Source organism: Caretta caretta, chromosome 14 (assembly GCF_965140235.1).
Source record: "Caretta caretta isolate rCarCar2 chromosome 14, rCarCar1.hap1, whole genome shotgun sequence".
NCBI lineage: Eukaryota > Metazoa > Chordata > Testudines > Cheloniidae > Caretta > Caretta caretta.
The window spans coordinates 43,016,574-43,037,081 of record NC_134219.1 but is presented as its reverse complement, the minus strand read 5'-3'; the positions used below and the strand labels follow the sequence as shown (position 1 = coordinate 43,037,081).

General features: G+C 48.2%; 1 long non-coding RNA gene across 1 annotated transcript; it reads left to right on the top strand.

Moving 5' to 3' along the window:
- Positions 1 to 823: 823 nt before the first annotated feature.
- LOC142069121 (uncharacterized) lies at positions 824 to 8,452 on the top strand. The gene is made up of 4 exons (XR_012664963.1): positions 824 to 1,080; positions 2,035 to 2,154; positions 3,817 to 4,164; positions 7,076 to 8,452. It is a non-coding gene; the product is annotated as an uncharacterized LOC142069121 (long non-coding RNA).
- The last annotated feature ends 12,056 nt before the right edge of the window (positions 8,453 to 20,508 follow it).

The following is a 20,508-nucleotide window of genomic DNA, read 5'->3' as shown; positions in this document are numbered from 1 at the left end:
ATGGGCTATTACCAGCGGGGGGGGGGGGGGGGGGGCGGAGGGTGAGAAAACCTGGATTTGTGCATCTCAAATAAATTGGTTATTCTCTAAGGTGCCACAAATACTCCTTTTCTTTTTACCTTAACTCTGTATTTCTTGGTTTTCAGAAGTTTGAGTTTTGTTGAACTCAGACCAGGTGGGGGAGATAAAATCTTTTAGGGGACCAACTCCTGTTGTTGAGAGAGAGGAGCTTTGGAGCTACACCGAGCTCTTCTTTAGGTCTGTGTTGCTGGAAAGCTTGTCTCTTTCCCCAACAGAAGTTGATCCAGTAAAAGATCAAACATCCTTCACCTTGTCTCTCTCATAGACCGGGGCCAGCAGGCGGCAACAACAGAGCAAATCACTTCTGATGACCTTGCTGTTTTGGAAGGTCATGATCTTCAGTGGGAAACTGTCACTTTATGTTAACAAAAGGGGCTTTGTTGTTGGCTGGGGGGGGGGGGGGTTGCCATTTAGTTTATATTATTCAGCAAAAGCTTTTCTCTTTTTGAAATCCGGACTGGGCTGAGAGTCCGCTGTTCAGGTGACCCAGTTACCTGAATCCAGGCCTGATTTCAGAGAGAATCTGCTTCCTGCTTTTGCTGAATCTAATAAACTAAATAGAAAAAAAAACGACCAAAAACAACAATCCCCCCCGCAACAACAAAGTCCCTTTATGTTAAATTTTAATATAAAGTTCCGGTCCCCCCCCCACTGGCGGCCCTGTGGGACTGGGGCTGTGTCTTTAAGAGGAGACTCTCCCCCCCCACCCCCACCCCGGGACAGGGGTTGGACTGAGGCAATTTCCAGTTTTACTTTCACTGTCCCCGGGCGAAGGCTGCGAGCCCAGCGCACGTTTATCGATCGGAACAAACCCCGTTTCTGTTCACAACCTTCCCCGGAGAAGCCCCGAGACAAAACTGCAGCTCCTCGATCGCCAGAATGAGCTGAGCCGCCTCCGTGACCGACGGGAACAGGCACCGAGCATGGGACTGTCCCAGCCAGAGGAGCCAAGTCTGGCCACACCCGGGAGATGTTAAACTTCTCAGAAGACCCAACCAGGTGGGTTAATTTGCTCCAGAAGGACTGTTTCTAACGTCTAATGCACCAGCCTTATTGCTGGGACAGATTATTCAAAACACAAGGAGTAAATAATCCTGTGAGAATTTGTTTCTCTCTTTCTGGGAACTTGACAGTACATCTACGTTCAAAGTGAGGGACTGTCACATACATTGCGGATTGTTTTCACAGCAATGTAACACGAGACTTTTACAGCTTGTTGAATTCGTCATTTCTTTGTTTTGCTGAATTTTATTCAAGAGCAGTGGGTCCAAGACTGTTCTTGGGAGAGATCTGTAACTTCCTCTATTTTGAATACAGAAAATTTCCTGCACCAAACCCAGCGGCCATCAGTCTAGTTTTCTGCCTCTGCTGACGTGGCAGTTTCCCACTCTTGGCCCCATGTCCGCCACCAGCCTCAGCCCCTTGGCCCCTGTCTGTGTCCCTGCACCCCTGGAGACACAGCCCTGGTCCCAGCCCCAGCTCTGAGGGGAGGGGGCGGAGGCCATGGAGAGGGGTAAGGGGGGCATGAGGTGAAAAGTTTGGGGGAGTTTCACTGGCTTTCAGCACCCACACTTTAAAAACTGTTCAAGTGCCACTGCAGACAACACAAGACAACACACGAATCTTTCTCTCTCACACACACACACTTTCTCATTCCTTAAAACTTTTTTCTCCATTGATGGAATTACTGCCAACTCCTCCACTGTTCTGACTTTCTTTTTTTAATGTGGATTTTGTAGAGATGGGAAAAAATCAGGCCCATAAAGGAAACACACTTTCCATTTTAATGCAATGGCTGTTCTCACTCCAAATATGAGGGAGTTCACTTAACAATGCATTTGTCCCTTTTTTATTCACTGTGCCTTCTTTAATGTTTGACTTTTTAATAATTTAATGTTAGTCAGTGTTATGCTCACTATGGAAAGTTTTTTCCTCCTTCTTCCTGTTTTCTAGGTCAAGTTACAGTGAAGAAGATGAAGGTTCTCTCATTCTGCCACAGCTCCAGAGCCAGCTCTCCTCTCCCTGGGTTTATTGTTTTCTTCCTTACTTCTTATGTTCACAAGATGGAATCAGGTAGGAATCCGCACTGTGTCTGCTGAATCTTAGGGGATTAATTTAAGCCCCTGAAGTGCCTTAACAACATGCTTCACTCAAAGTCAGTGTAACAACTCACAGTGTATAAACTTCACCCCACAGCAAGATCAGCACCTTCATTATTCAATTTTTGCCCTGATTGTGTTGCTCCTGGGTGATTTTATTTGCTCCTGGGACAGTGCACAGGTCTGTTTCTTCACACAAGTATTTTTAAAAGATTGTCAAAGATGCCCAGGGAATTCGGAGGACACTTATTGAAGAGTTTAATAATAAGAATAAGAAATAAGAAAATCAAATAACTTAGTGGGTTTCAGATGTAAAAAAAAACCAAAAAGATCAGAGCCATAATTTGAGACTAATGTGCACAAAAACAAAAGAAAAACCAGAATATAATGATGTTGCGTGACTTTTTTTTAATTGGGCCTGTTAGCTAATCCATACATGTTAGGTGTAGTACACACTGTATTATTAGGCATTATATGCACAGTAGTCCCATAATATACATATGGGAGAGAGAGAGGGAGAGAGTTGGGAAGTTAACTTGAATGTTTTATGTTCTCCCCACAATTCTGTTCACTGATATTGAATATCCCACTTTACAATTCTGAAGTTAGTGTTCACAATAGAAAATAGGAAGCCTATCAAGGCCATGAAAGGTGTATCCTAGCAGTGGTTGGGATGTACCTCTACACCCACCTGGTTTGGAATGTGGTATCCAAAAAAAAGGGGTTAAGGAAGGTACCGAACAACAAGTTAAGGAACTGATGGGTTGGGTCCCAGGTGACGTATAAAGTGCTTTTTCACTTGTAAACAGCCACGGTATAAGTGGGTTTGTGGGGGCATGCTGTGAGATAAGAATTGCTTCCCAGGAGGAGGGTATGGATGTCTGGTTTCCGAAGTGCACCGTTTTGTCTTTAGGCAATAATGTTCACAAAGTCTGGTTATTTGGTCTCTTGAGCATGTGAAGTATTGAACCATAATAGCCCCCAAATTGGCTCTAGCAATAGGGCCATGCCTCAGGAACACCTTGGTGAAAGAACACCAAATATGGCTCACCAACCCTACTCTTATTCCTGCTGAGGCCCAGCAAATTTCATGGCAATGTCAGTAAGCGTGTCAATTTGAGAGCACTCAGAAAAACGGGATGTTGAATAGTAAGTTTATTTCAACTATACACTGAGCATGTCCATACTCAGCTCTCTGCCTCAGTTTCTCTGATGTGTGACTGTGACATGGACTGAATACACTTGTCTTCAGCTTCTCACCCCATGTCAGCACTGTGTGCCTCTGTCATGCACTGAACCTACCAATTCTCAGCTCCCCACTCTCCGTCCCATGATCTGTGTCTGGGTCACGCACCAAGCTTGCCTGTTATCAGCTCCATGCCCCATCTCAGTGCTGTGTGCTGTGCCATACACACAGGCTGAGTATTCTTATAACAGAGCCCCAGTCCAACTGCCCATGAGCGCTGCTTTCTCTTAGGCATTCAGGCTGAAATGTTCCATGCCAGGTGTCTGTCGCTGGCTGAAGTTTTTGGAAAGTTTATCTGAAATGGAACCTCTTGACTGTGTCCTTCATATCAAATTGACATTTTCCTCTGACCTGCTTTTTGTTGTTTTTGTTGTCCTGGTGGATTTCCAGCAAAGTTCACAGTGATTGGACCTCGTGACCCTGTCACTGCCATCCTGGGTCAGGAAACTGTGTTACCCTGTCACCTGTCCCCCCGGATGAGCGCTGCAAACATGGAGGTGAGATGGTTCCGCTCTGCGGTTTCAACCATTGTGCACCTGTACCGTGATGGGAAGGATCAGTATGAAGGGCAGGTGCCAGAGTATCGGGGAAGGACAGAGCTTTTGAAAGCCGGACTCACAGATGGAAATGTTCCCTTGAGGATTCTCAATATCAGACCCTCTGATGAAGGACAATACCACTGCTTTGTTCAAGATGGTACTTTTTATGAAGAAGCCGTATTGGAACTGCGGGTAGCAGGTCAGTGCCTTGTGTCAGTTTTAGCTTTGTGTGGTCTTTCCTATTACAACAACTGTGACTCCCTGCTTGTGAAATATTTTACAATAACACAGCATATCTAAATTTCAGCAAACAGCCACTTTCATACTTGGGAAAATATGCTGAAAACTTTCCCAACATGTTATTAAACACATTTTCAGGATGGCCAAGGCACTTTCTTGCCCAATCTTGATTGACTCCCAAAAGGAGTCTTCAGTTAAGAGGGAAAGGACTTCTTGACAACTATGGCCTTCCAGTTGCTCTGCAGTCATTTCTAGGATGTGTGGCTAAGGTAGGACTGACAGACATTTGTGGCCTTCTGATGGGTTGGTTGTTGCTTCGGGGTGTAGTTAAAATCAAATGCAGTGTTCTTATTTGCTGACACTGTATAATGGTGATGGTGGGGGTGGGGGTGATGGGTTCCCCCCAGGTACCACCGGGAACTGGGGTACAGCTGAGACCTCTGTCTCACCAATCTGGGTTCCCTCTTGCACTGTGACATTATGGCAAGCTGTAAAGCCCTCAACACTTGCACTCACACCAACATCCAGAGGCGGGACCACACCCAGCTGTGTTCATGAATGCATCTGGCCAGGCACTCATGGACCAACAATAGCGAGGCTTCAGCCAAAACACACCCCAGCACCCCAACCTAGGACCCACCCTGGTCAAAAGCCTGACCAGTAAAGAGATTTTGCCCGAATACTTCACTCAAACCACACTGTTTTACATTAAATTTAAAAAAAAAAAAAGAGATTTATTAACTACAGAAAGATAGATTATAAATCAAAGCAAACGGATCAAACAGTTTCTGTTTGAAACAGAAACTGCTCTCATTGTAACAGAACATTCAAACCAAAACTTGTCCTGTTGCATCAGGAACACCGTTCTCAATCAAGAAAAGGAATCAGCAGTTTATATAGCAGGTCAGTCACCATCCAAATCCCACACTGAACTCACCACCACTAGAAACCAAACAAAATATAGGAAGAAAAGAACGGAAATATCTGTGGTGGATATTTCATAATCCACGTACAAACACAGAATATGGGAGGCTGGTGTCTTTACAGGGTCACAGTTTAGGGAACTTGATCCCCTTAAAACATCTGATGAAGTGAGCTGTAGCTCACGAAAGCTCATGCTCAAATAAATTGGTTAGTCTCTAAGGTGCCACAAGTACTCCTTTTCTTTTTACAATTACCCAGTTTTCCCCTCCCTCAGTGTGGAGAGGAATATGCACAAAATCTTTGTTAACTGAGCTGAGATTTTGCCCGAACACTTCACTCAAACCACACTGTTTTACATTAAATTTAAAAAAAAAAAAAAGAGATTTATTAACTACAGAAAGATAGATTATAAATCAAAGCAAACGGATCAAACAGTTTCTGTTTGAAACAGAAACTGCTCTCATTGTAACAGAACATTCAAACCAAAACTTGTCCTGTTGCATCAGGAACACCGTTCTCAATCAAGAAAAGGAATCAGCAGTTTATATAGCAGGTCAGTCACCATCCAAATCCCACACTGAACTCACCACCACTAGAAACCAAACAAAATATAGGAAGAAAAGAACGGAAATATCTGTGGTGGATATTTCATAATCCACGTACAAACACAGAATATGGGAGGCTGGTATCTTTACAGGGTCACAGTTTAGGGAACTTGATCCCCTTAATTGTGAGTATTTAGACTATACACATTTTTAGAGGAAATTTTCACTCAATCCACTGATTCAGTAGGTTCCTGTAACCTTAAATTCACCTTAATTTTTTGGAATGTGATAAATTTTGTACTCTGGCTTGATTGTGATCTGTAGAGCCCTGTAAACCCACAGATATATATTCGCAGATACCCTCATCATTTTGGGGGGTTTGCAGATTGGATGCGGATACCAATTTTGTATCCACGCAGGGCTCTAGTGATCTGTTCACTTCCCAACTTCATTACTTGTGTGAAATGTCACCTAAGTCATGTGATATTGTTTTTCTGATCTTCAGTGGGACTTGTGCTCCTTAATTACTTTGGTCTGGATCCACTAGAGGACTCATTTTACCCCTTGTCTACACACAAAAGATGCACTGATTAACTAGTTAAGCAATGCTATCCGCTTGTGTGAAAACACCTTGTATAAATTTCAGAGTGCCCTTAATAGATTTAGTTTCAGTCAATTTTTTATCGACTTTAACTAAATGGAGATAGAGAGCTATGAAGCTGATTTATGATTTAAGGTTTTGTGCATCAATTTATTTAAATTGGTGCAACCCTGATATGTCGTCAACTCTTGAACCAATTTAAGAATGACTCCATAAGAGGGTTGGCCCAGGTTCACTAAATCAGAGCACAAACCATGTGTGGAAAAGACACCAGGCACATTTGAAAATTCCATCCTGTTTAGATGACCGAATCACTGTGAACACAAGAAGAGCAAATGGAAATTAGTTAATTTGCTGCACAAGTGCTTGGACAAATTGTGATTATGGTTTTTCCCAATATTAGGAGGTAACAGTGGATTTTTCAAAAATATGCTAATTAATCTGGCAGTTTCTGAATATTGCTTACTGTTAAGGGCCAAATCCTTTTCTGGTATAAGCCTATTGGAATCAATGGGGTTTTATGAGCAGAGAATTTGCCCCTGATCTCTATGGCACTCTGAGTAGCAATGAATCAAATCAGGGCTGTGTTTTCAAGGATAAATGAGTGGTAAAGCTGTGTTGATTGGAGCCATATTTAAAATCAGTTTCTGGTCTTTTGTGTCATGTGGGCATGGCCATTCTTTCACTCTTAGCTCACACAAATCCTGCTGGGCACTATTTATGTATTTGTTTGAAAAAAAAAATCTGCTTTTAGTCACCACTTCCAAACTAAGGCAAGCCTTGGGTGTTTTCTTTTTCAGATCCCTTTTTCCCGAGGGTAAATCCCTGGATGGTGGCGCTGATTGTGACCCTGGTGGTTTTGTTTGTTTTCATTGGCCTCACTGTTTCTCTCTTTAAAATGAAAGGTAAATATCAGAGGGAGAGATATACTGTAAAGATTTTATTCTAATAAATAAATAAGGGCAATTTAGAAATTTAACATAAAAAGAACGTGTGATCTGCTGATCTGGTCCTAAAAAAAGAAGAAGAATGCTCCACTTTTCCCTCAGCCCAGCTCCCACCCAATTGCAGCTCCACTCCCCGCCTGCCCTGCCTCCAGCCCAACTCTGCCCACAATCCCTCGCCACTCCCAGCCCTCTATTTCCAGCTCTTCCCTTATCCCCAGCTCTGCTTTCAGCCCAAGCTCCTGGATTCAGCCAACTGTGATGTAATGGAGGGGGGAGGAGGGGCTGAGAGAGACGCTACTACTGGTAAGTGGGACTCGTGACAGGAAAAGTTTGGGCACCACTGGTCTAGTCTGATCTCCGTAAGAGGAATTTGAAGAGAAATAATCTCTCAGTCTTAACTGTCATATTGATGATAATGAGAAATAAAAGATAAGAAAAGGGAAACTCCTAACCAACAATATGGGTATTTCTGTTTAATTTTTGGGCAAACGAGATATAGAAATTGGTAAGTGTCATAATCCGTCCTCTGAAAAGGATTTTTTTTTTTTTTTTTTTTTGGTAATTGGATCTTCATGTGGGAGTTGGTTTAAATGGTTTGGAGTTGTTTGATCTTAAATTTAACTTTTACAATTTTGTTACAATACGAAACCCTTGTTTGTTTACTTGCTTTTTATTATTATACTTTCTTGTGGGGTTTAATGTAATTGTATAAAATGTGGAGAAGCTCTAATTTGGGTAGATTTCACACCAAAATCTAATTTGAAAAACTGATAAGCAATGGAGTCACAGAGTTTAAGAGCAGAAGAGAGCCCTGGATCCTCTTCTCTGATGTCCTGAAAAGGAGGTTGATTTCCCTCAGCCTTCATTGTCATACTGATGATAAAGAGAAATAAAATATAAGGAAAGGGAAACACCTAACAAAAATATCTATTTATTTCGCTCTCATTTTTAGACAAACGAGATAAAGAAATAAGTAAGTATCATTATCCTTCCTATGACAAGAAACTTTTAGTACCAGTTTGGATTCTAATGTGGGAGTTTGTGTAGCAGTGGTGGAGGTGTTTGATTTTAAATTTAACTTAACATTGCTGCAGTACGAAGCCTTTTAGTTTGCTAACTTGGTTATTATTATCAGGCTTTTGGGAAGGTGTGTGTGTGTGGGGGCGTCAACTTCAATATAGCTTTATAAAACATGGGGAAAGACTAGAGAGGATGAATTTCACACCAAAAGCTAATTTGAAAAATTGAAAAGCAATACAGTTATAGAGTCATAGTGTTTAAAACCAGAAGGGATGACTGGATCCTCTAGTTCAGAGGTCTGCAGACTGTGGGGCAGGCCCCTAGGGGCACGTGGAGGAATCTTCAAGCGGGCGCAGGGCCGGATTAACTCTTCTGGGGGCCGGGGACTATTAGAGTTTGTGGGGCCCCCTAGGCTCTGGGGTACGGCTAAAAATGAGGGATTCAGAGTGCAGGAGGGGGCTGTGGATTGGGGCAGGGTGTGGGTGTGGAAGGGGGTGAGGGCTCTGACTAGGGTTGTGGACTCTAGGGTGTGGCTGGGGATGAGGGCTTTCAGATGCAGGAGGGGGCTCCAGGCTGGCGCCAAGGAGATTGGAGTGTGGGAGAGGGCTCAGGGCAGGAGGTTGGGAGTGTGGGGTCTGGGAGGGAGTTAGGGTGCAGGAGGGGGCTCAGGGCTGGGGTGGGGATGGGGTCTGGGAGGGAGTTAAGGCGTGGGAAGGGGCTCAGTGCAGGAGGTTGGGAGTGTGGGGTCTGGGAGGGAGTTAGGGTGCAGGAGGAGGCTCAGGGCTGGGGTGGGGATGGGGTCTGGGAGGGAGTTAAGGCGTGGGAAGGGGCTCAGTGCAGGAGGTTGGGAGGGTGGGGTCTGGGAGGGAGTTAGGGTGCAGGAGAGGGCTCAGGGCTGGGGCAGGAGGTTGTGGTGCGGGGCGCTTACCTGGGACAGCTCCCCTTTGGTGGTGCAGGCCCTGGGGAGGGGGGGCACGTGGCTCCATGCTCTGTCCTGTGCTCGCCTGCAGGCACCACCCACACAGCTCCCATTGGCTGTGATTCCTGGCCAATGGGAGCTGCGGGGGCGGTGTCTGCAAGTCAAGGAAGCCTGTGGGACTGAGCTTCCTGGCACGCGCAGCTCCAGCCGAGGGGAGGGGGGAATGACATGCCAGCGTGTAGAGCCGCCTCCCCGCCAACGCCGGGCTGCGCTGGAATGCAGGGGCTTCAGTGGCTGCAGCCCACAGCCCTGGGCTAAGGCGGCCCTGCAAAAAGATCTACACTTTTGGCGGTCTGGAGATCTTTTTGCGGGGGCCCCCCTTTGCCTGGGGCCCTGGCCTCCAGCCCCTAAATCCCCTCTCTTAAACCAGCCCTGAACAGGTGCAAGGCAGGGTCCCTGCCAGCCCTCATGGGGAGAGGGGAGGGAGCCCCACCCAGCCCCGCTCTGCCCCCAGCCCAGATCCAATCCCATCTGCAGCTGCGCTCCGCCCCCTGCCCCCCACTAAGCTCCGGCTCCTGCCACAGTTCCAGTCCTCCCCCTGCTCCGCCCCCAGGTCAGTTCCTACCAAATTCCCTCCCCTCCCCCAGGCCAGCTCTGCCTCTAGCCCCAGCTCCTCCCCCATCCCCAGTTCTGCCCCCAGCTCCCCCTTCAGCCCAAGCACCTCTGCTGAGTCAACTGTGCAGTAACGGAAGGGGGGGCGCCGACAGATTTCATTACTGCAAGGGGGGAGTGATCGGAAAAGTTTGGGCACCACTGGTCTTGTCTGATTTCCTGAAGAAGAGATTGAATAGAAATAATCCGTCTTACCTGTCACAGTGATGATAAAGAGAAATAAACCATAAAAAAAGGAAAACACCTGACAAATATTATGTGTCTGTCTGTTTAATTTTTAGGCAAACGAGATATAGAAATCGGTAAGTGTCATTATCCACACTCTGAAAAGGATTATTTTTTGATGGGGCCGGGAATTGGATCTTCATGTGGGAGTTTGTTTAAATGGTTTGGAGTTATTTGATATTAACTTTAACTTTTACAATTTTGTTGCAATACAAACGCCCTTGTTTGCTTACTTGCTTTTTATTATTATTCTTTCTTGTGGGGTTTAATGTAATTGTATATAATGTGGGGAAGTGCTAAATTGGGTAGATTTCACACCAAAATCTAATTTGAAAAACTGATAAGCAATAGAGTCACTGAGTTTAAGAGCAGAAGAGAGCCCTGGATCCTCTTCTCTGATGTCCTGAAAAGGAGGTTGATTTCTCTCAGCCTTCACTGTCATATTGATGATAAAGAGAAATAAAACATAAGGAAAGGGAAACACCTAACAAAAATATCTATTTATTTCTCTCTCATTTTTAGACAAACGAGATAAAGAAATAAGTAAGTGTCATTATCCTTCCTATGACAAGAAACTTCTTGTACCTCTTTGGATTCTAACGTGGGAATTTGTGTAGCAGTGGTGGAGGTGTTTGATTTTAAATTTAACTTAACATTGCTGCAGTACGAAGCCTTTTAGTTTGCTTACTTGGTTATTATTATCAGTCTTTTGGGAAGATGTGTGTGGGGGGCGGGGGGTCAACTTTAATATATCTTTATAAAACATGGGGAAAGACTAGAGAGGATGAATTTCACACTAAAAGTTAATTTGAAAAATTGATAAGCAATACAGTTAAAGAGTCTTACTGTTTAAGACCAGAAGGGATGACTGGATCCTCTAGTTCAGAGGTCTTCAGACTGTGGGGCAGGCCCCTAGGGGCACGTGGAGGAAATTCAAGTGGGCACAGGTCCACAATTAACTCTTCTGGGGGCCTGGGACTATTAGAGTTTGTGGGGCCCCCTAGGCTCTGGGGTAGGGCCAAAAATGAGGGATTCAGAGTGCAGGAGGGGGCTGTGGATTGGGGCAGGGTGAGGGCTCTGACTGGGGTTGTGGACTCTAGGGTGTGGCTGGGGATGAGGGCTTTCAGATTCAGGAGCGGGCTCCAGGCTGGCACCAAGGGGACTGGAGTGTGGGAAGGGGCTCAGGGCAGGAGGTTGGGAGTGTGGGGTCTGGGAGGGTGTTAGGGTACAGGAGGGGGCTCAGGGCTGGGGTCTGGGAGGGAGTTAAGGCGTGGGAAGGGGCTCAGTGCAGGAGGTTGGGAGGGTGGGGTCTGGGAGGGAGTTAGGGTGCAGGAGAGGGCTCAGGGCTGGGGCAGGAGGTTGTGGTGCGGGGCGCTTACCTGGGACAGCTCCCCTTTGGTGGTGCAGGCCCTGGGGAGGGGGGGCACGTGGCTCCATGCTCTGTCCTGTGCTCGCCTGCAGGCACCACCCACACAGCTCCCATTGGCTGTGATTCCTGGCCAATGGGAGCTGCGGGGGCGGTGTCTGCAAGTCAAGGAAGCCTGTGGGACTGAGCTTCCTGGCACGCGCAGCTCCAGCCGAGGGGAGGGGGGAATGACATGCCAGCGTGTAGAGCCGCCTCCCCGCCAACGCCGGGCTGCGCTGGAATGCAGGGGCTTCAGTGGCTGCAGCCCACAGCCCTGGGCTAAGGCGGCCCTGCAAAAAGATCTACACTTTTGGCGGTCTGGAGATCTTTTTGCGGGGGCCCCCCTTTGCCTGGGGCCCTGGCCTCCAGCCCCTAAATCCCCTCTCTTAAACCAGCCCTGAACAGGTGCAAGGCAGGGTCCCTGCCAGCCCTCATGGGGAGAGGGGAGGGAGCCCCACCCAGCCCCGCTCTGCCCCCAGCCCAGATCCAATCCCATCTGCAGCTGCGCTCCGCCCCCTGCCCCCCACTAAGCTCCGGCTCCTGCCACAGTTCCAGTCCTCCCCCTGCTCCGCCCCCAGGTCAGTTCCTACCAAATTCCCTCCCCTCCCCCAGGCCAGCTCTGCCTCTAGCCCCAGCTCCTCCCCCATCCCCAGTTCTGCCCCCAGCTCCCCCTTCAGCCCAAGCACCTCTGCTGAGTCAACTGTGCAGTAACGGAAGGGGGGGCGCCGACAGATTTCATTACTGCAAGGGGGGAGTGATCGGAAAAGTTTGGGCACCACTGGTCTTGTCTGATTTCCTGAAGAAGAGATTGAATAGAAATAATCCGTCTTACCTGTCACAGTGATGATAAAGAGAAATAAACCATAAAAAAAGGAAAACACCTGACAAATATTATGTGTCTGTCTGTTTAATTTTTAGGCAAACGAGATATAGAAATCGGTAAGTGTCATTATCCACACTCTGAAAAGGATTATTTTTTGATGGGGCCGGGAATTGGATCTTCATGTGGGAGTTTGTTTAAATGGTTTGGAGTTATTTGATATTAACTTTAACTTTTACAATTTTGTTGCAATACAAACGCCCTTGTTTGCTTACTTGCTTTTTATTATTATTCTTTCTTGTGGGGTTTAATGTAATTGTATATAATGTGGGGAAGTGCTAAATTGGGTAGATTTCACACCAAAATCTAATTTGAAAAACTGATAAGCAATAGAGTCACTGAGTTTAAGAGCAGAAGAGAGCCCTGGATCCTCTTCTCTGATGTCCTGAAAAGGAGGTTGATTTCTCTCAGCCTTCACTGTCATATTGATGATAAAGAGAAATAAAACATAAGGAAAGGGAAACACCTAACAAAAATATCTATTTATTTCTCTCTCATTTTTAGACAAACGAGATAAAGAAATAAGTAAGTGTCATTATCCTTCCTATGACAAGAAACTTCTTGTACCTCTTTGGATTCTAATGTGGGAATTTGTGTAGCAGTGGTGGAGGTGTTTGATTTTAAATTTAACTTAACATTGCTGCAGTACGAAGCCTTTTAGTTTGCTTACTTGGTTATTATTATCAGTCTTTTGGGAAGATGTGTGTGGGGGGCGGGGGGTCAACTTTAATATATCTTTATAAAACATGGGGAAAGACTAGAGAGGATGAATTTCACACTAAAAGTTAATTTGAAAAATTGATAAGCAATACAGTTAAAGAGTCTTACTGTTTAAGACCAGAAGGGATGACTGGATCCTCTAGTTCAGAGGTCTTCAGACTGTGGGGCAGGCCCCTAGGGGCACGTGGAGGAAATTCAAGTGGGCACAGGTCCACAATTAACTCTTCTGGGGGCCTGGGACTATTAGAGTTTGTGGGGCCCCCTAGGCTCTGGGGTAGGGCCAAAAATGAGGGATTCAGAGTGCAGGAGGGGGCTGTGGATTGGGGCAGGGTGAGGGCTCTGACTGGGGTTGTGGACTCTAGGGTGTGGCTGGGGATGAGGGCTTTCAGATTCAGGAGCGGGCTCCAGGCTGGCACCAAGGGGACTGGAGTGTGGGAAGGGGCTCAGGGCAGGAGGTTGGGAGTGTGGGGTCTGGGAGGGAGTTAGGGTGCAGGAGGAGGCTCAGGGCTGGGGTGGGGATGGGGTCTGGGAGGGAGTTAAGGCGTGGGAAGGGGCTCAGTGCAGGAGGTTGGGAGGGTGGGGTCTGGGAGGGAGTTAGGGTGCAGGAGAGGGCTCAGGGCTGGGGCAGGAGGTTGTGGTGCGGGGCGCTTACCTGGGACAGCTCCCCTTTGGTGGTGCAGGCCCTGGGGAGGGGGGGCACGTGGCTCCATGCTCTGTCCTGTGCTCGCCTGCAGGCACCACCCACACAGCTCCCATTGGCTGTGATTCCTGGCCAATGGGAGCTGCGGGGGCGGTGTCTGCAAGTCAAGGAAGCCTGTGGGACTGAGCTTCCTGGCACGCGCAGCTCCAGCCGAGGGGAGGGGGGAATGACATGCCAGCGTGTAGAGCCGCCTCCCCGCCAACGCCGGGCTGCGCTGGAATGCAGGGGCTTCAGTGGCTGCAGCCCACAGCCCTGGGCTAAGGCGGCCCTGCAAAAAGATCTACACTTTTGGCGGTCTGGAGATCTTTTTGCGGGGGCCCCCCTTTGCCTGGGGCCCTGGCCTCCAGCCCCTAAATCCCCTCTCTTAAACCAGCCCTGAACAGGTGCAAGGCAGGGTCCCTGCCAGCCCTCATGGGGAGAGGGGAGGGAGCCCCACCCAGCCCCGCTCTGCCCCCAGCCCAGATCCAATCCCATCTGCAGCTGCGCTCCGCCCCCTGCCCCCCACTAAGCTCCGGCTCCTGCCACAGTTCCAGTCCTCCCCCTGCTCCGCCCCCAGGTCAGTTCCTACCAAATTCCCTCCCCTCCCCCAGGCCAGCTCTGCCTCTAGCCCCAGCTCCTCCCCCATCCCCAGTTCTGCCCCCAGCTCCCCCTTCAGCCCAAGCACCTCTGCTGAGTCAACTGTGCAGTAACGGAAGGGGGGGCGCCGACAGATTTCATTACTGCAAGGGGGGAGTGATCGGAAAAGTTTGGGCACCACTGGTCTTGTCTGATTTCCTGAAGAAGAGATTGAATAGAAATAATCCGTCTTACCTGTCACAGTGATGATAAAGAGAAATAAACCATAAAAAAAGGAAAACACCTGACAAATATTATGTGTCTGTCTGTTTAATTTTTAGGCAAACGAGATATAGAAATCGGTAAGTGTCATTATCCACACTCTGAAAAGGATTATTTTTTGATGGGGCCGGGAATTGGATCTTCATGTGGGAGTTTGTTTAAATGGTTTGGAGTTATTTGATATTAACTTTAACTTTTACAATTTTGTTGCAATACAAACGCCCTTGTTTGCTTACTTGCTTTTTATTATTATTCTTTCTTGTGGGGTTTAATGTAATTGTATATAATGTGGGGAAGTGCTAAATTGGGTAGATTTCACACCAAAATCTAATTTGAAAAACTGATAAGCAATAGAGTCACTGAGTTTAAGAGCAGAAGAGAGCCCTGGATCCTCTTCTCTGATGTCCTGAAAAGGAGGTTGATTTCTCTCAGCCTTCACTGTCATATTGATGATAAAGAGAAATAAAACATAAGGAAAGGGAAACACCTAACAAAAATATCTATTTATTTCTCTCTCATTTTTAGACAAACGAGATAAAGAAATAAGTAAGTGTCATTATCCTTCCTATGACAAGAAACTTCTTGTACCTCTTTGGATTCTAACGTGGGAATTTGTGTAGCAGTGGTGGAGGTGTTTGATTTTAAATTTAACTTAACATTGCTGCAGTACGAAGCCTTTTAGTTTGCTTACTTGGTTATTATTATCAGTCTTTTGGGAAGATGTGTGTGGGGGGCGGGGGGTCAACTTTAATATATCTTTATAAAACATGGGGAAAGACTAGAGAGGATGAATTTCACACTAAAAGTTAATTTGAAAAATTGATAAGCAATACAGTTAAAGAGTCTTACTGTTTAAGACCAGAAGGGATGACTGGATCCTCTAGTTCAGAGGTCTTCAGACTGTGGGGCAGGCCCCTAGGGGCACGTGGAGGAAATTCAAGTGGGCACAGGTCCACAATTAACTCTTCTGGGGGCCTGGGACTATTAGAGTTTGTGGGGCCCCCTAGGCTCTGGGGTAGGGCCAAAAATGAGGGATTCAGAGTGCAGGAGGGGGCTGTGGATTGGGGCAGGGTGAGGGCTCTGACTGGGGTTGTGGACTCTAGGGTGTGGCTGGGGATGAGGGCTTTCAGATTCAGGAGCGGGCTCCAGGCTGGCACCAAGGGGACTGGAGTGTGGGAAGGGGCTCAGGGCAGGAGGTTGGGAGTGTGGGGTCTGGGAGGGTGTTAGGGTACAGGAGGGGGCTCAGGGCTGGGGTCTGGGAGGGAGTTAAGGCGTGGGAAGGGGCTCAGTGCAGGAGGTTGGGAGGGTGGGGTCTGGGAGGGAGTTAGGGTGCAGGAGAGGGCTCAGGGCTGGGGCAGGAGGTTGTGGTGCGGGGCGCTTACCTGGGACAGCTCCCCTTTGGTGGTGCAGGCCCTGGGGAGGGGGGGCACGTGGCTCCATGCTCTGTCCTGTGCTCGCCTGCAGGCACCACCCACACAGCTCCCATTGGCTGTGATTCCTGGCCAATGGGAGCTGCGGGGGCGGTGTCTGCAAGTCAAGGAAGCCTGTGGGACTGAGCTTCCTGGCACGCGCAGCTCCAGCCGAGGGGAGGGGGGAATGACATGCCAGCGTGTAGAGCCGCCTCCCCGCCAACGCCGGGCTGCGCTGGAATGCAGGGGCTTCAGTGGCTGCAGCCCACAGCCCTGGGCTAAGGCGGCCCTGCAAAAAGATCTACACTTTTGGCGGTCTGGAGATCTTTTTGCGGGGGCCCCCCTTTGCCTGGGGCCCTGGCCTCCAGCCCCTAAATCCCCTCTCTTAAACCAGCCCTGAACAGGTGCAAGGCAGGGTCCCTGCCAGCCCTCATGGGGAGAGGGGAGGGAGCCCCACCCAGCCCCGCTCTGCCCCCAGCCCAGATCCAATCCCATCTGCAGCTGCGCTCCGCCCCCTGCCCCCCACTAAGCTCCGGCTCCTGCCACAGTTCCAGTCCTCCCCCTGCTCCGCCCCCAGGTCAGTTCCTACCAAATTCCCTCCCCTCCCCCAGGCCAGCTCTGCCTCTAGCCCCAGCTCCTCCCCCATCCCCAGTTCTGCCCCCAGCTCCCCCTTCAGCCCAAGCACCTCTGCTGAGTCAACTGTGCAGTAACGGAAGGGGGGGCGCCGACAGATTTCATTACTGCAAGGGGGGAGTGATCGGAAAAGTTTGGGCACCACTGGTCTTGTCTGATTTCCTGAAGAAGAGATTGAATAGAAATAATCCGTCTTACCTGTCACAGTGATGATAAAGAGAAATAAACCATAAAAAAAGGAAAACACCTGACAAATATTATGTGTCTGTCTGTTTAATTTTTAGGCAAACGAGATATAGAAATCGGTAAGTGTCATTATCCACACTCTGAAAAGGATTATTTTTTGATGGGGCCGGGAATTGGATCTTCATGTGGGAGTTTGTTTAAATGGTTTGGAGTTATTTGATATTAACTTTAACTTTTACAATTTTGTTGCAATACAAACGCCCTTGTTTGCTTACTTGCTTTTTATTATTATTCTTTCTTGTGGGGTTTAATGTAATTGTATATAATGTGGGGAAGTGCTAAATTGGGTAGATTTCACACCAAAATCTAATTTGAAAAACTGATAAGCAATAGAGTCACTGAGTTTAAGAGCAGAAGAGAGCCCTGGATCCTCTTCTCTGATGTCCTGAAAAGGAGGTTGATTTCTCTCAGCCTTCACTGTCATATTGATGATAAAGAGAAATAAAACATAAGGAAAGGGAAACACCTAACAAAAATATCTATTTATTTCTCTCTCATTTTTAGACAAACGAGATAAAGAAATAAGTAAGTGTCATTATCCTTCCTATGACAAGAAACTTCTTGTACCTCTTTGGATTCTAATGTGGGAATTTGTGTAGCAGTGGTGGAGGTGTTTGATTTTAAATTTAACTTAACATTGCTGCAGTACGAAGCCTTTTAGTTTGCTTACTTGGTTATTATTATCAGTCTTTTGGGAAGATGTGTGTGGGGGGCGGGGGGTCAACTTTAATATATCTTTATAAAACATGGGGAAAGACTAGAGAGGATGAATTTCACACTAAAAGTTAATTTGAAAAATTGATAAGCAATACAGTTAAAGAGTCTTACTGTTTAAGACCAGAAGGGATGACTGGATCCTCTAGTTCAGAGGTCTTCAGACTGTGGGGCAGGCCCCTAGGGGCACGTGGAGGAAATTCAAGTGGGCACAGGTCCACAATTAACTCTTCTGGGGGCCTGGGACTATTAGAGTTTGTGGGGCCCCCTAGGCTCTGGGGTAGGGCCAAAAATGAGGGATTCAGAGTGCAGGAGGGGGCTGTGGATTGGGGCAGGGTGAGGGCTCTGACTGGGGTTGTGGACTCTAGGGTGTGGCTGGGGATGAGGGCTTTCAGATTCAGGAGCGGGCTCCAGGCTGGCACCAAGGGGACTGGAGTGTGGGAAGGGGCTCAGGGCAGGAGGTTGGGAGTGTGGGGTCTGGGAGGGAGTTAGGGTGCAGGAGGAGGCTCAGGGCTGGGGTGGGGATGGGGTCTGGGAGGGAGTTAAGGCGTGGGAAGGGGCTCAGTGCAGGAGGTTGGGAGGGTGGGGTCTGGGAGGGAGTTAGGGTGCAGGAGAGGGCTCAGGGCTGGGGCAGGAGGTTGTGGTGCGGGGCGCTTACCTGGGACAGCTCCCCTTTGGTGGTGCAGGCCCTGGGGAGGGGGGGCACGTGGCTCCATGCTCTGTCCTGTGCTCGCCTGCAGGCACCACCCACACAGCTCCCATTGGCTGTGATTCCTGGCCAATGGGAGCTGCGGGGGCGGTGTCTGCAAGTCAAGGAAGCCTGTGGGACTGAGCTTCCTGGCACGCGCAGCTCCAGCCGAGGGGAGGGGGGAATGACATGCCAGCGTGTAGAGCCGCCTCCCCGCCAACGCCGGGCTGCGCTGGAATGCAGGGGCTTCAGTGGCTGCAGCCCACAGCCCTGGGCTAAGGCGGCCCTGCAAAAAGATCTACACTTTTGGCGGTCTGGAGATCTTTTTGCGGGGGCCCCCCTTTGCCTGGGGCCCTGGCCTCCAGCCCCTAAATCCCCTCTCTTAAACCAGCCCTGAACAGGTGCAAGGCAGGGTCCCTGCCAGCCCTCATGGGGAGAGGGGAGGGAGCCCCACCCAGCCCCGCTCTGCCCCCAGCCCAGATCCAATCCCATCTGCAGCTGCGCTCCGCCCCCTGCCCCCCACTAAGCTCCGGCTCCTGCCACAGTTCCAGTCCTCCCCCTGCTCCGCCCCCAGGTCAGTTCCTACCAAATTCCCTCCCCTCCCCCAGGCCAGCTCTGCCTCTAGCCCCAGCTCCTCCCCCATCCCCAGTTCTGCCCCCAGCTCCCCCTTCAGCCCAAGCACCTCTGCTGAGTCAACTGTGCAGTAACGGAAGGGGGGGCGCCGACAGATTTCATTACTGCAAGGGGGGAGTGATCGGAAAAGTTTGGGCACCACTGGTCTTGTCTGATTTCCTGAAGAAGAGATTGAATAGAAATAATCCGTCTTACCTGTCACAGTGATGATAAAGAGAAATAAACCATAAAAAAAGGAAAACACCTGACAAATATTATGTGTCTGTCTGTTTAATTTTTAGGCAAACGAGATATAGAAATCGGTAAGTGTCATTATCCACACTCTGAAAAGGATTATTTTTTGATGGGGCCGGGAATTGGATCTTCATGTGGGAGTTTGTTTAAATGGTTTGGAGTTATTTGATATTAACTTTAACTTTTACAATTTTGTTGCAATACAAACGCCCTTGTTTGCTTACTTGCTTTTTATTATTATTCTTTCTTGTGGGGTTTAATGTAATTGTATATAATGTGGGGAAGTGCTAAATTGGGTAGATTTCACACCAAAATCTAATTTGAAAAACTGATAAGCAATAGAGTCACTGAGTTTAAGAGCAGAAGAGAGCCCTGGATCCTCTTCTCTGATGTCCTGAAAAGGAGGTTGATTTCTCTCAGCCTTCACTGTCATATTGATGATAAAGAGAAATAAAACATAAGGAAAGGGAAACACCTAACAAAAATATCTATTTATTTCTCTCTCATTTTTAGACAAACGAGATAAAGAAATAAGTAAGTGTCATTATCCTTCCTATGACAAGAAACTTCTTGTACCTCTTTGGATTCTAACGTGGGAATTTGTGTAGCAGTGGTGGAGGTGTTTGATTTTAAATTTAACTTAACATTGCTGCAGTACGAAGCCTTTTAGTTTGCTTACTTGGTTATTATTATCAGTCTTTTGGGAAGATGTGTGTGGGGGGCGGGGGGTCAACTTTAATATATCTTTATAAAACATGGGGAAAGACTAGAGAGGATGAATTTCACACTAAAAGTTAATTTGAAAAATTGATAAGCAATACAGTTAAAGAGTCTTACTGTTTAAGACCAGAAGGGATGACTGGATCCTCTAGTTCAGAGGTCTTCAGACTGTGGGGCAGGCCCCTAGGGGCACGTGGAGGAAATTCAAGTGGGCACAGGTCCACAATTAACTCTTCTGGGGGCCTGGGACTATTAGAGTTTGTGGGGCCCCCTAGGCTCTGGGGTAGGGCCAAAAATGAGGGATTCAGAGTGCAGGAGGGGGCTGTGGATTGGGGCAGGGTGAGGGCTCTGACTGGGGTTGTGGACTCTAGGGTGTGGCTGGGGATGAGGGCTTTCAGATTCAGGAGCGGGCTCCAGGCTGGCACCAAGGGGACTGGAGTGTGGGAAGGGGCTCAGGGCAGGAGGTTGGGAGTGTGGGGTCTGGGAGGGTGTTAGGGTACAGGAGGGGGCTCAGGGCTGGGGTCTGGGAGGGAGTTAAGGCGTGGGAAGGGGCTCAGTGCAGGAGGTTGGGAGGGTGGGGTCTGGGAGGGAGTTAGGGTGCAGGAGAGGGCTCAGGGCTGGGGCAGGAGGT